Consider the following 15,117-nt stretch of genomic DNA (forward strand, 5'->3'; position numbering starts at 1 on the left):
GCTATCGATGTATGTTAATTTTAACTGTTTATTTTATGTCTGCAATTTTAATAAACCGTTTTAAGAAATGTAAAAATGGCTGAACAGTGTGTAAGAACTTTAAGAAAATGTAGAAGAAATGCTAATGAAACATTAGAGGAGAGATCTAATAGACTAAGAGACCAAAATGAGACTCTATGACTATGAAGACGGACAGAAAACATCGAAGAAAGAGAAGCAAGATTGGAAATGAGAAGACACCTGAGGACTAATCAAATAGAAGTACTGGATACGAATAATCAACAATTAATGTGGAAGAGCATGACATAGGAAATATGTGTTACAACTGTGAGTATTACAATGCAAGATATTGGGGACATGAGTTAAACACATCGAATAAATACACTAAATGCTGTCATGATGAAAAGGTTTCACTTTACCCACTGTCTGAGACACCTACTCTGTTACGAGAGCTGCTTACAGAGGATACACGTGAAGTAAATAACTACAGAGAACATATATGAGAGTACAACTCAGCAATGGCATTCACATCAGTGGGCAGAGATTAAATCACTGCCTGGAAATGGTCCATACTGTTTTAGAATATATCGTCAGATTTACCATTTGGTCTCACCTCTATATCCAAACGAGGCAAATAAGCCAGGATATGGACAACTTTATATTTTCGATTCTGCTGAAGCAACAACAAAACAGCTTGAAAAACGATCAAACCAAGGACGTATGGCCGATGTAATGCAACAATTGGATGAGATGGTTAAGAGACGATATAATGCACTTACATCCAAAATGGCGGTTGCTGCAATATTTGTTGGAGAAGACGGGGAACCACCTGCAAATAGAGACATGCATATATCCCACAGGTGACTGCTGTACAATTATATCACTGCTAAACAAGAAGGTGAAGATTGAAGGATCTGGATTAAACTTTTTACGCCATAATCAGAAAGATGGCATATGTTATGCCAGGTACATATAGTTTTATTTATTTATGTATTCATTCAATTTGAGACCATGTTAAAGTAGTTTGTACATATATAAAATAACTAATCATGACAAAATATCACTACTAGAAGTACATGTAACAGTAAGAGACATTCTTGATAATTCAGTATGCAGATTGGGATGATTAGAGTCATTCCAACCTGCACTGCAGAACACTTGATTCTTGCACTTCTGCTATTGGTACATATGCAGCAGCCTGGAAAGCAAGGTTTCTGGGACTTCAGGCCCTACTGTGGGTCATCATGGAACAAATAAATAAATACATGGGCTGTGTTAGGATAACTAAGAGTAAGAACATGTGCATGTATACATGCATGTACACTAATGCTAGGAGCACTGTAACTAAATTTGATGAATTTGAAGTAATGATTAAGTCATCAAATGGTTCCTCTACTCTCTTGAGCACAAGATGCTTGACATCCAGCATGTCTATCTATTGCGTTATGAATTTGCTTAGGGTGATGTTATGTGTTAAGAGATGCTTATGGAGGGATGGCAAGACTTTAATACAATTCCATTCCCATGATTGTGAACGAATGCTGTGCAACTAGTTTAGCCATTGCAGAAACCAGTATTCTTGCCCAAAGTGAAATTTCATATGTGAGGGAAGCTGAGGATTAAATTGCAAAAGCTGGCTGGTGTTACAGATACTTGTAAATTTGTCTTTTTTCATCGCCTCAGATATGAAATGATCCCACAAATTATTGTGTTGAATGCTACTACTTTGTAGGATATGTATAACAAAGTTTAAAAGCCCAAGGATCAAAAAGCTGTAGTATATCCCAATATACCTCCTCTGCTGCTCAGGTGCCAGAGATTGAAGACCTACCAATTGCCAATCCACCTTCCAGAGCCTTGAGAATTATATGATTAATCTCATGAAAAGGAAAATCAGGATTATATCTTAAAAGCTTGTTCAAATAAAGTGCCACATTTTCGTAGCCAGCAAGGATTGGATGGCTTATCAGACAACTTGGGGCTAACGAAATCTGGTACAGATTTCATTAACCCCACTGCTGGGCAAAGACCTCTCCCAAAATCTTCCATATTTTTCTGTCCCACATTGTGGTTGGCCAGTTTCCTCCTGCAAACTCCTTCAACTCATCGCACCATCTCTTCTTTTGTCAACTTCTGTTTCTATGTCCTTCCAGTGATGTGAGGTGCAGTCCTAAAGTAAGTTCTTCCACTGATTGTAGCAAACAATGAACATTGAGTAATTAATACCCCTTTACTGTTTATTGTTGCTTGCAAACAATACACTCTTTCACCTTCATTCCACTGTTAGTTGCACTTAGACCGACCACAAGTTAAAAAAGTAGTTTTTCTGGTTTCCAGATTACTCTGAATTTCATTGTTGAAGGTTGCACTAAAAGAGTAATCTGCATTTAGATTTGCTAGCATTTTTACCATATGCTAAAAGAACCTTGATATCAGAGTTCTGATATCAAGGTTATTTTAGTGCATGGTGAATGCTAGCATCCATTATGAATAGGTAGCAACATGCATTGAATGTGCATTGTCTGTATTCACCAGTTCAACAGCAACCAATGTTAATTGAAAACAAAGCTCAAGGTCTGGGAGAAGGGAGGGTAATGACCATCACACATAACGGAAACTAATACTACGAAAATTTATTTTGTTTCTCAGAGCAAACTAAACTAGAATTACAATTAATAAGCTTTCGGCTGGGAGGCAGCCTTCTTCAGATTGAATACATGAATGGCAGTTAGAATAGAGATGTGCACTGCCAGGATGGTGCGTGAGGCACGTGGTTAATTGTTTGTTGATGTTTGTGGCTGTGACATATGGTGGTGACGTGGCCAGCGTTTGTCTATGGATAGAATTACTGCCTCTGTGATGGGGTTAACTTGGCAACCACTGTTCCTGTTCAAAGAGGCATCCGAGCATTTTATATTTAACGATTCTAACCAGGTGCGCTTTAGGTAATGGTGGGACCTGTCCACAACCACAACATCGCGGTGTGGGTCGATGTCGTGGCGGGTTGTCCAGACATGCTCGGCGATAGCTGAGTGTTCTACATCTGCCAAACGGATCGCCCTTTTATGTTCTGAGAGACGTTTCTCGAGTCGACGTCCAGTCTCTCCAAAGTAGCAGCTAGTGCAGACTCGAGAAACGTCTCTCAGAACATAAAAGGGCGATCCGTTTGGCAGATGTAGAACACTCAGCTATCGCCGAGCATGTCTGGACAACCCGCCACGACATCGACCCACGCCGCGATGTCGTGGTTGTGGACAGGTCCCACCATTACCTAAAGCACACCTGGTTGGAATCGTTAAATATAAAATGCTCGGATGACTCTTTGAACAGGAACAGTGGTTGCCAAGTTAACCCCATCACAGAGGCAGTAATTCTATCCATAGACACACGCTGGCCACATCACCATATGTCACAGCCACAAACATCAACAAACAATTAACCACGCGCCTCACGCACCATCCTGGCAGTGCACATCTCTATTCCAACTGCCATTCATGTATTCAATCTGAAGAAGGCTGCCTCCCAGCCGAAAGCTTATTAATTGTAATTCTAGTTTAGTTTGCTCTGAGAAACAAAATAAATTTTCGTAATGAATCCAGAGCACGTAGGCCTTTTTTACTATGTTCGGAAACTAATACTGCTACTGCTACCACCCACATAGAAGAACTGATAACATCGAATGACAAATTTTGGGTCATATCTTGTTACTGGCATGAAAGTAAGTTTAATTTATAGATTTTGGGGTGAAATAGTGCTAAAAATGGCAGATTGGCTCTCTTGTTTTCGAAAAAAGTGGTTTATATTTATACAAGGTATTTATATGGCATTTTTTATTTATATGGCAGCAAGATATAGCTACGACATACCTGTATCAAACACAGGACCTTTTCTCCTTTTGCTTGTATTCAGCTTCTGGATCATCCCTTTTCACAATCCAACAATAATTGGCTAACATCGCGGCAATCCAATGCTGTGATGTCTTGATGGAAGCACTCACCATGTTCATCACTGATGGCACCACAGTTTGGCGGGAAGAAATCCAACTGTGAGTGTAAGAAATGCATCTGCAATGACATGTTGCACTCCAGTTTTTCATAAGAAGTAATGAGATCTTCCACAAGCTGCCTGTAGTTGCGGGCTTTAACATTTCCTAGAAAATCAGTCGAAACATTTTGAAAGGCTTTCCGTGCTGATTTCTTGCAGTCACTAAGGGCACCTTCGAACTGTCCATCTTTGAAAAGTTGCTTTATTTGTGGACCTGTGAAAATGCCTGTCTTAATCTTCTGTGTACTAAATCTTTCCCAAAACTAATAAATCCAAAATTGGTATTATTTGATGTTGAATCTGACATAGATAAGGAAGGGTTGAAGAAACAGATATTAGCATTAGCATTAGCATTAGTAGAGGCATTTGATGCAAGAAAGCAAGCTTATGCAGCATCAGCCAAAAAAAAAAAAAAAACCCACTTCCACTTCACCCCTCTGTTCGTTCAAAATACCTGTCCAGTTGAGCTTTAAACTTATTTAGGCTATCAACCTCCACCACAAGGGATGGGAGTCTGTTCCACCAACCAACCACCCGCTGGCTAAAGGCAAATTTCCGCACGTCTATCCTACATCTGTCTTTCCTCAATTTGAATTTATGCCCTCTCAGGTGATTTTTCTGGGCTAGAGGAAGAATCCCATCAGCATTGAGCATGCTTAAACCATTCAAGGCTTTATACACCTCTATCAGATCACCTCGCTGGTGCCTAGTCTCCAGACACTGTAATTTGCAAAACTTAAGCCTTTCTTCGTAAGAGCACCCCTTTGTTCCATTCACTAATCTTGTTGCCCTTCTCTGTACTCGTTCCAGCAGCTCTACATCCTTCTTGAAATGAGGCCTCCAGACCTGTATGCAGTACTCTAGGTGTGGCCTGACCATTGCCTTATACAATGGAATAATCACCTCCTTATCCCTGCTAGAAAAATTCCTGTATGTCATTGACAATACTCCATGAGCTACTCTTGCAGCCCGTCTGCACTGCTCAGAGAACTTCATATCTGCCTGCACAACCACCCCCAGGTCCCTTTCATTCTCTACCACTGTCAGTGTAGTACCACAGAGTTGATACGTTGCTGTGGGGTTGCTGTTTCCCATGTGTAGTACTTTACATTTGTCAATGTTAAACTTCATTTGCCACCTCTCAGCCCATCTGCTCAACCTTTCCAGATCCTGTTGCAGCAGCATAGTGTCAGTAGTGTCCTTGACAACCCTGCCAACCTTTGTATCATCTGCAAACTTGGACATTAAGCTTGATATACCATCATCAATATCATTTATAAATACAGAAAACAATAATGTACCCAACACTGAGCCCTGAGGGACTCCACTAACAACGTTAGTCCACGATGAGCAGTGTCCATTAATTACCACTCTGTCTTCTCCCCCTCAACCACCCCTTTATCCATAGCAGCAATTTGCCTCCAATGTCACACTGCTCCAATTTGTGTAGCAGTCTTCCATGTGCAACAGTATCAAAAGCCTTTCTAAGATCCAAGTATATAATATCAAAGTTATTCCCTGCATCCAGTTCTTTTGGGACTGCATCATAGTATCCAATCAAGTTGGTCAGGCAAGACTTCCCCTTAACAAAACCATGCTGTGTCTGAGCTATAACAGAAGTCTTGTCTAAATGATCCTGCAGTGCTTCTTTAACCAGTGCCTCCATTAATTTTCCTGGAACAGAAGTTAAGCTCACAGGTCTATAATTACTTGTGTCAGCCTTTGATCCTCCTTTGTGAATTGGGGTCACATTTGCACATTTCCAGTCTATGGGTACCTCCCCTGAGTCCAAGGAAGCTCTCATAATTATGGCTAAAGGTTTGCTTACTTCCTTTGCTGCCTCCTTTAATATAACTGGATAGATCCCATCCACCCCGGGTACCTTTCTTGTGTTTATCTTCAACAGTTTCTCCTCCACTTTATTCCCAGTTATTTCAAGATTCTGTAGCTTACTGCTAGAGTTGAATACACCTCTGGCATTCCCCTTGCTGAATAACTCCTCATGTGTGAATGTCGATGCAAAATATTCATTTAGTTTGTTAGCTACCTGAGCAGGATCATCAACAGTTAACCCATCAATATCAAGTGGACCAATCTGATTCATCCCCTTCCTTCTAGAGTTTACATAAGTAAAGAACTCTTTGCTGTTTTTCTTTGCTTCCCTTGCCAAAGATTTCTCGTAATCTGCCTTCGCCTGCCTCACCTCCTTTGTAACTTGGTTGCATATCAACTTGTATCTATCATAGGCTTCTGTGTCGTGTGTTAATTTGTAAGTATCCCATGCATTTTTCTTCTCTGCCATATGCCTCATTAGTTCATCTGACATCCATTTTGGCCTAAACCTTGAACAATATTTCTTAGTTGGTATGTAAAGCCTAGTAGCTTCCAAGATAAGTTCTTTGAATGCTTCCCATTTTGAATTTGCTGTTGGTAACATCATCAGTTGGTCCCACTGTATAGAATTTAAATACTGTCTCAGTCCATCGTAGTTGCCCTTACGGAAGCAATAACCCTTCCCTTTACCCCTAATGGTAGTTACCTCTTTGAGTAAATCCCACTTCAGCACACTGTGATCACTGCCACCTAGTGGTTCATTTATCTGCAGATTCTTAATGCATGAAGAATCACTGCTGATAATCAAATCAAGAGTATTACTCCCTCTAGTTGCCTCCCGAACATGCTGATGTAGAAAACAATCATCCAACAAATCCACAAAAGCCCCGCCACCGTGCGAGCAACCAGCCCCCAAACTCCAGTCAACATCCGGGAAACCAAAATCTCCCACTACAAGACTCTCCGATTCACCGGCCCACTCCACCTCCCTGCACAGCTCCTCACTACACCCATCAGAGTCACCAGGCCTACAGCACACTCCCACTCCCAACCCCGATCTCCCAACGCCTATATCACACCAAACCGACTCAACACCGCACCGCCCAGCGATGTCGACCGGCTTCACTTCCCTGGTCTCCACGTGTTTCCCAACCAATAGCACAACCCCTCCCCCCACCCCGTCCATCCCCCCCGCAGACGCTGCACCTCCCAAATTGCAGCTCTGCATCCCCCACATCTGTGCGACACCACGTCTCCGACATCCCAACAACACCCGCCTTTGATGCCCCGAGCAACACCTCAAATTCATCAAACTTACCCACCAAACCCCCAGCACTGGTGCACACGCAGGCACACCCGCACCCGCCTCTACTCCCAGCCACCTCAACACAACCCATGTGCCCACCTGCACCGCAATGGCCCCCAGCAGTCCCCGAAACACCATGCACCCCGCTCTTCAGGCCTCCGCTCATTCCAATAGAAGCAGTGCAAGAACCCCCCCCCACCCCTGCCAGCGGCCACCGTCAATCCACCGGTCCCCGTCTCCCCCCAAGCCAGCAGTCCCCCGACCCACCCAACACCGCCCCGACAGCACCAGCAAACACTCCTGCACCCCCCCTAATCAAGTGCATCCCATCCCTGCAGAAGCAATCCCTCCCGCCAACAAGCACAGTCCAGGCCGAAAAAAACTCCACCCCTTGAGCCCCGCACAATCCCTCCAGGGCCGAACCGATCGACAAGGCCCCCCCATCGTGTCTGGGCAGAACCGCAGACACCCCCAAACTCAACCCCAATTCCCGGCCTTTGTCCAACAGCGACCTGCACCTGTCAAGTAATTCCGCCGGTCTCCCACTCTCAATACCATCAGTGCCAACATGCACAACTATATCACCCCCTGCGCCCCCAAAAGATGACACTTGCTCTACAACGTCATCAACCCTTGCCCCTGGCAGACATACCCTGGTCCTGTTCCACCTATCTTTTTTACAAAGCATGTTTCCCGTTTCCCTGACAATAGAGTCACCAACAACTACTAGTTCCTTCGGGACCAGCGCATTCTGCCTTGGGGGTTGTCTCTGTGTCTCGCGATGCCCAAGTGCAAGTTCTGGCGTTGATGTGGGCAGCTGAGAGCTTGATGGGCCCCTCAATTTAGTTTCTTCGAGGGCATCCACCATGTCCTTCAAGCTCTCATATAGGCCCACAAGAACGCCGAGTTGTTGCCTGATATCGATACACTCCTTGCATCGCGCACACACAGACACCCCCCTTGGCAGTATCATGTCCCGTACCCGATTGCTCTGCAAACATCAAGCAAACAGTGCATTTTATAAGGCTGTGAGTCAGAGGACAACTGCCCCCCTCAGTTCTGCTCTGAGCCACAGCACTTCCATTTGCTTGAGCCTTTTGCTTTGCTGCTCTGGTCTGAGTCATGATTCTATTTATTTATTAGAATTAATTATGTTAAATATAATTATATTACGTAATCTAAGTCGTTATATGTATTTATTTAAACGTACAGTTTAACTGCGAACGAAATTCAACTAACGCTATCTAGTACGGTATATAACTATCGTATCACAAAGGCGGGAAAAATTACGAACGGTAGCGAAGTTGAAACACGTGGAAACCTTTACCGATACTTTTATGTAATTACAAGGCCGAGTGAAGAATAAATACACCAAATTAATCAGAAAATCACAAAATAATGTTATACTACTAAATTTAAATCAAAAGTTTTAGAAAAACAATAATTTCAAATCAATAAATAAGAAAAATCCACTTAGCGGCTTTGAACACGACCGTCTCTAGTAGCCTCGTCGATTTTTCCCGTCAATTTATATGTATCCCATGCATTTTTCTTCTCTGCCATGTGTCTCATTAGTTCATCTGACATCCATTTAGGCCTAAACCTTGAACAATATTTCTTAGTTGGTATGTAAAACCTAGTACCTTCCAAGATAAGTTCTTTGAATGCTTCACATTCTGAATTTGCTGTTGGTAACATCATCAGTTGGTCCCACAGTATAGAATTTAAATACTGTCTCAGACCATCCTAGTCGCCTTTACGAAAGCAATAACCCTTCCCTTTAACCTTGATGGTAGTTACCTCTTTGAGTAATATCCCACTTCAGCACACTGTATATGGGCAAAACTTAAGTGAGAAAAAGTGCTTAGAAGAAATAGAGGCTTTAATGGGAAATAAAAATAAGAACTCAAACTTGAACAATTGGGTTTTACAGGTTTCACCAAAGATATGGCAGGTAAAAAAGCAAAGGACTAGGGTGTATATATGGTGGCCAGCCTGTAAATTTGAAGAGGTAATTATAACCACTCAGTGTTATGGACACGTGGCCAAATATTGTAAAAGGGAGGTACTGTGTGGATATTGCTCCGCAAGTGGTCACTTGTTTAAAGAATACCCAAATAAAGGAAAATCACCTATGTGTTGCAATTATAAAAGGAGAGGTGTGGATCAGCCCATGATGCTGTGGATAAAAGTGTCCCAAATATGGTAGAGCATCAAAATTATATGAAAATAAAATAAATTATGGGTAAAATAAGAGTAATTCAATTAAATTCCCAAAGAGTGAAAAGTGTTGCTCTACAGCTAAATCAACGAATGGAGAAAGACTACATTGCCGTAGTGCTTCTGCAGGAGCCATATTCTGTTCATGAGCAAGTAAGGGGGTATCTTGTAAGGTATAGTGCAATATCAGAAGGAGACTCGCCTATGGCCACCATTGTAATTAGGGATCAGGCTTTAGTGGTTACTAAGGTTCAGTCCTTATGCAATAGAAATCCAATATGCTGTGAAGTCATTGGTGGCTGTGGTCATGTATATTTGGTAATGGTGTATTGCCAATGCTACGAAGCAATATGACCTTACATTGTATACCTCGAGCAGGTGTTGAATACACTCAGCTCCTGCAGGGTAGTTGTGGGAATGGACTCTAATGCAAATTCTCCTCGTTGGAGTAGTGATAAAACAGATGATAGGAGAATAATTCTTGAAGATTTTGTCGCTGCACCAGGAGTTGAGATAACGAATATGGTGGGGCAAGCTCCAACTTATTCTACGATTTGTGGGAGATCTTGCAATTGCAACAGTGCCAGTAAGGAATAAAATCAAAAATTGGTGTGATAGAAAATTACACAACTAGTGATCACAACAGCATCTCCTTTGATATAGTATCTGATGAGCCTAGAAATCTGTATGATACAGAGTAGTTTTTAGTTAAAAGTGTATATGGCCCAGATTTTGTTCAAGATTTTTGAGTGATGTAAACAAAATTGACTTTAAAATGTTAACATCTGGTCAGTGTGTAAATTTTTTTAACAGAAATAATTATAAAAGCTTTGACTGGAAAATGTTAACATCTAGTTAGTATGTAAATTTTTTAACAGAAATAATTGTAAAGGCTTGTCGAGCTAGTATGAAAAAAAATTGTTAGTGAATCGTTCTGTGTTTTGGTGGACGAGTGAGTTGACAAGTGTGAGAAAAGAAACATTTAAGTTGAGGATTAAAAGTCAGCAACATCATAGAAATGGTAATGTTAGTATGTATGGAATGTATAAAGAAATGTTTAAAGCTCATAGGAAAATTTATGTTAAAGCAGTTAATAGAGCAAAAGTTGTGGTGTAGAGATCCTGTGTCGAGGAGCAGGGATCCTGTGATCCATGGGGTACTATTTTTAAAATTGTAACTAATAAGAGAAATATTTTGAATTTTACCAGTACTGTGAATAATCAAACAGTTACTTGGTCGGACTCAGTGAGTAAAATCCTTGATGATCTGTTTCCAAAAAATGTGGAGGAAGATGAAACTGAAGAACAAAAGAATATTGTAATAACACATGCGTGATATAGTTCTGAAGAGTTGGAAGAACAATTTTCACTAGAGGAAGTGTCTGAGGCCATGGACCAGGCAAAGGATGGTAAATTGCCAGACCTAGAAAAAGTTGAAGTGTTAGTTATGAAGAAAACATTTCAGATAAAACTGGAGATTTATGTTAATTTGTATAACAAATGTTTAGAGAAGCGTGTTTTTCCTCATAGTTGGAAGAGGGCTCGGGTAAGATTGATAGTAAACAGAACTGATAGATTTTTAAATGAAACTGGCTCATACCTGTTCTCTGGTGAGCAAGATTTATAAATGATTATTAAGTAATCACTTGATGATTAACATGTTGGTGACAATGGTGGAAACAGTATGGTTAGTGTGTGTGTCCGAAAAATTTTTTGATAGAGTTTTTTTATGAATTATAAAGGTTTATAAACTGTACTTTTGGTTATTTTTTCACCTTTGACCCAATTTTTTGAGTTTACCACCAATGGTACATGATGGTTCCAATGAATATTCTTTTATTGGGGCCGTCGTGTACCATCAGTGGCCTCTGAATATAACCCCACAATATGTCTCGGACCAAATGTAGTCTTATTATGCTGCCCTTAGAAAAAGTATCAAATGGTATAAAAAAGTTTTCTTTGAAATAGCTCTTGGCACATGCATCGTGAATACTTGGGTAATATAAAATAACTTCGGTGACAACAGCAAAAAATTGGATATGCTATAGCTTTGACAAAAAATTATAAGAGGATTGTTGGACACTGAAAATGAAAATATAGAAGCTGAAGATGATGCTGAAATTGAAGAAAACTGACCACCCTCAAGGAAGAGACAAAGAAGAAGTAGTGGTAGTACTGTAACTCATCACAAAATGGGAAAATATGAAGAGACAGCAAGAATGAATAGGAAGAGATGTACTTTGTTACAAAAATATTTAAAATGAACGAGGTGTCAAGGAAGCTAGGGATAAAGCTAAGAGAGTTTGTACATTTTGCGAAGATTGTCCAGGAAAGCCGACTATGTGCCTACAGTGTTTCAGTGAAAAACATAAGTAATAACTATTAGTTTTGGGCTACTTATAAGATTTTTTTTATTTTATTGATTAGATTTGACCTCATTATTTAGAATACAACTGTATTTGTTTCAAAAATAAAATATTTTTTCATTTTTTATATCCTGATTTTATTAACTTATAACATCCATATTTATAAATGAATGCATTGCTGGCAGTCACTGAACGACTTGTACCTATGCTATAGTCGTATGCTTAATATAGAGGGTATCGCTATTAAGTGTAAGATTTTTAGCTATATAGAAAGTGGATTGACAAGTGTACCACCAGTTGTCAACAGCGGTCACAGTCGAAATGCGTAATGTACCACCGGTATATCACATTGTCACCATGTTAAATATGAAGTTCAAAAGTTATCCTCTGGAATCCAATTTGGTTTCAAGGAAGGAATGCTTACAGAGGATGCGATTTATCGCCTGGTGCAGATTGTTGAGCAGAGTGATGCAAATATGTGCTGGCCATTTTTGCCGATTTTCAAAGAGCCTTCGACCAGCTGTAGTGGGACAGTATCCTTGCTTGGATACACAAGGCAAATTGTCCATATAATTTGTATTCAGTTTTTAAAGATTATTTTAAGAACAGAAGGATTGTTGTGAAGACTGTGTATACAATGGTTGAGAAGAATGTTGAATGTGGGTGTCCACTGGGTTTGGTGTATGTTGATGCAGTGTTTAAAAGGAGATATAGATTATGCTCTGATAGTAGCTGCCCGCCTCCTCGTGGCAGGGACAGTAAAGCACCTAATAAAGATAAGTGGAAGGAATTCGATGCTTGTTCTTTCTTGGGCAAGGCTAAGTGGCTTTATATATTTTGAGTTTAGTGTTGTATTAATTAATATAAAGTACCTTAAAACCTAGATGTTAGGAATGCATGAAGCTCTAGGAAATCATGGATGGACTACTGTCCAGTGAATGGTATAGGATAAATGCAACCTTAAATGAATGAATGTACTAAGTCTTGGGAATTTCTCTTGCAAGTATGTGAATGCAGGACTGTTTCCTTCCAAAGCTTTCATGAAATTTTTCATGAGCATCAGTTTGACGTGGAGTGGTGGAAGCAAAACTGTATTTGGAGCTACCAGAGGTTCAAATGCTACATTCTTCATTCCAGGTGTTAATGATTTTCATTGAGGCCATATTCCATATCCTTCCTTGGCACAAGTATCCCACTCAGAGAAATCAACAATACTTAGTGTAACCCTTTTGTAGCTCTAATAAAATGGCAATTACCTTTAAATCACCACATATCTGCCACTGATACTTCTGATAATGTACACCTAAGAGGATGTTGTGCATGTTTCTTTTTTGTGGACGGCATATGCAAGCGGTATTGAAGGCAGCATATTTCCATTATGTAACAACACAGCCTTAAGGCTAACCCTAGAAGTGTTTATAAATAGTCACCATTATTCGGAAACATGCCTCATATTCATTGCTGCCATTAGACCACCGACATTCTTACAAATAGTGAGCTCACCTTCTGTGTGATAGAATTTATCATAGTCTTTATTTTGAGTACAAAATGTTGTCACTTTCACATAATGATCTAGAACAGCGGTTCCCAAAATTTTTTTTGTCGCAGAACCCCTATACGCTGTTTCAAAAATTAAGGAACCCTAACTATATATATATATATAAATAAATAAATAAATACGTCCTGATTGGCTGGATCGCATGAGGCCAAGGCCACACTATAATATACAGGCCGTGCTGCTGGTACAGTGACGTCACAGTCAGTAGATGATGGGCTGCCTACAATAATTTTTAATGTATTTACGCACATTTACTCAGTTATCTTGTCAAATTTTTCTCCATTACCTTTCAATTGATTAAAATTGATCTTATTTTGCAGTACATATTTCAGATTCCATAATGAAATGTATTTCATGCATTTAAATAATGAATAACGTAACTTTTTACATAACTTAAATTCTTTCATTTTTTTAAAATACCTACCCATTTTTATGAAACAAGAAAATATAAAGGGCACCTTGTCTCGCAGAACCCCTGAATTTTATCACGGAACCCTGGGGAACAACTTTGGAAACTGCTGATCTAGAAGATTCCACTGTTGTAGCCTTGAGTCCAAAAAAAAGCCCTGCCTTATTCTTCTGCAGTTTGAGATCTCTGATAAGGACATTAAGCTCACTTTCTGTGATCTTATGTGGTTCAGAAGGATAAAGGTTGGACAAAATGGTGGATCCCTTGATGTAGACTATTGCTGTTCTTCTTCATATACATCAGTGTTCTTCATCAGAGTGTACAGAAGAATGGTTGGGTGGTTCAGGAATAGGTAGTACTTCACTGTGAGGCACTGGATGAATTACAGATGGTATATTTGGGTATGTCACTGTCCACTTTTTCTTCATTGTCATCCCTTTTCTAATAGGAGGCATCATACAGAAGTAACAGTCTGTGACGTGATTTGTTGGCTATCTCCATACCATGGGCACTGTGAAAGGCATAAAACATCCCTTTCAATTCATCCACGTTTTGATGAACAGGTAGTGCAGTATATGTGTGGAGCCCAGTTCTTGTCCTGGTCACCTACTTTACACCCAAAGTACAAGAAGTAGGCCTTTTTTATGGCTCAAGTGAAGGAACACTTTCTTGAAGCTAACGTGACTTCTCCACATACATAACAGATGTCATTCAGACTCTTCACACAATTACAGGGCATATTAATCTTACACAACACAAATGCTACACAAAAAAATAGGAATCTCACAGAGAGCAGCCATTAACTGTGAACAAATCACCCAGTGCCTAGCCGTATTCTAGGATTACTGCAACAGAGTCGACACATTCGAGGCCACAACAACTTATCACGTGATGCAGAGCGAGATGATAGTTGCTGATCACATGATAAGAGCATGGTGGTACTGAAAATGTGGTGTTGCCATGCATTTTGCCAAGAGCCATAGCTGATAATGTAGAGTAACTCACTAATATGAGACCCCAAATGTAATTCGAAAACAAGAATCAATCGACAAATTTTAATGTGATTTTCATGTTCAGCAGTATAAAATTAGTCAAGATTGGATGTTTTCGTAATATTTTATGTGTTGACCAGTGTAATGAACTGTGGACAAATGTACATTGTGGATATCTGTTAACACCTATTACAGTATTATCATTTTCTACAGTTCATTGTTTAATCAGTGAACAATTAAATATCACAAAATTGAGCTGACAACGGCTATATATTTGAATGTTGAAAAGAAGCTCAGATTGCCACACATCAATCATTTTTCATTCACTATGGAACAAATCCACTGGGTTTTCTTTGAATAAAATTTTGTGCTGTTAAACATGCATTCCTT

General features: G+C 40.0%; 1 protein-coding gene across 2 annotated transcripts in view; it reads left to right on the forward strand.

Annotated features, from left to right (window-relative positions):
- Positions 1-15,117, forward strand: part of LOC150087128 (protein CNPPD1) — a 99,502-nt gene that overhangs the window by 72,439 nt on the left and 11,946 nt on the right. The gene's annotated exons all lie outside the window — the stretch shown is intronic.

Source organism: Mastigoproctus giganteus, chromosome 4 (assembly GCF_048544385.1).
Source record: "Mastigoproctus giganteus isolate SK-2022 chromosome 4, ASM4854438v1, whole genome shotgun sequence".
Lineage (NCBI taxonomy): Eukaryota > Metazoa > Arthropoda > Arachnida > Uropygi > Thelyphonidae > Mastigoproctus > Mastigoproctus giganteus.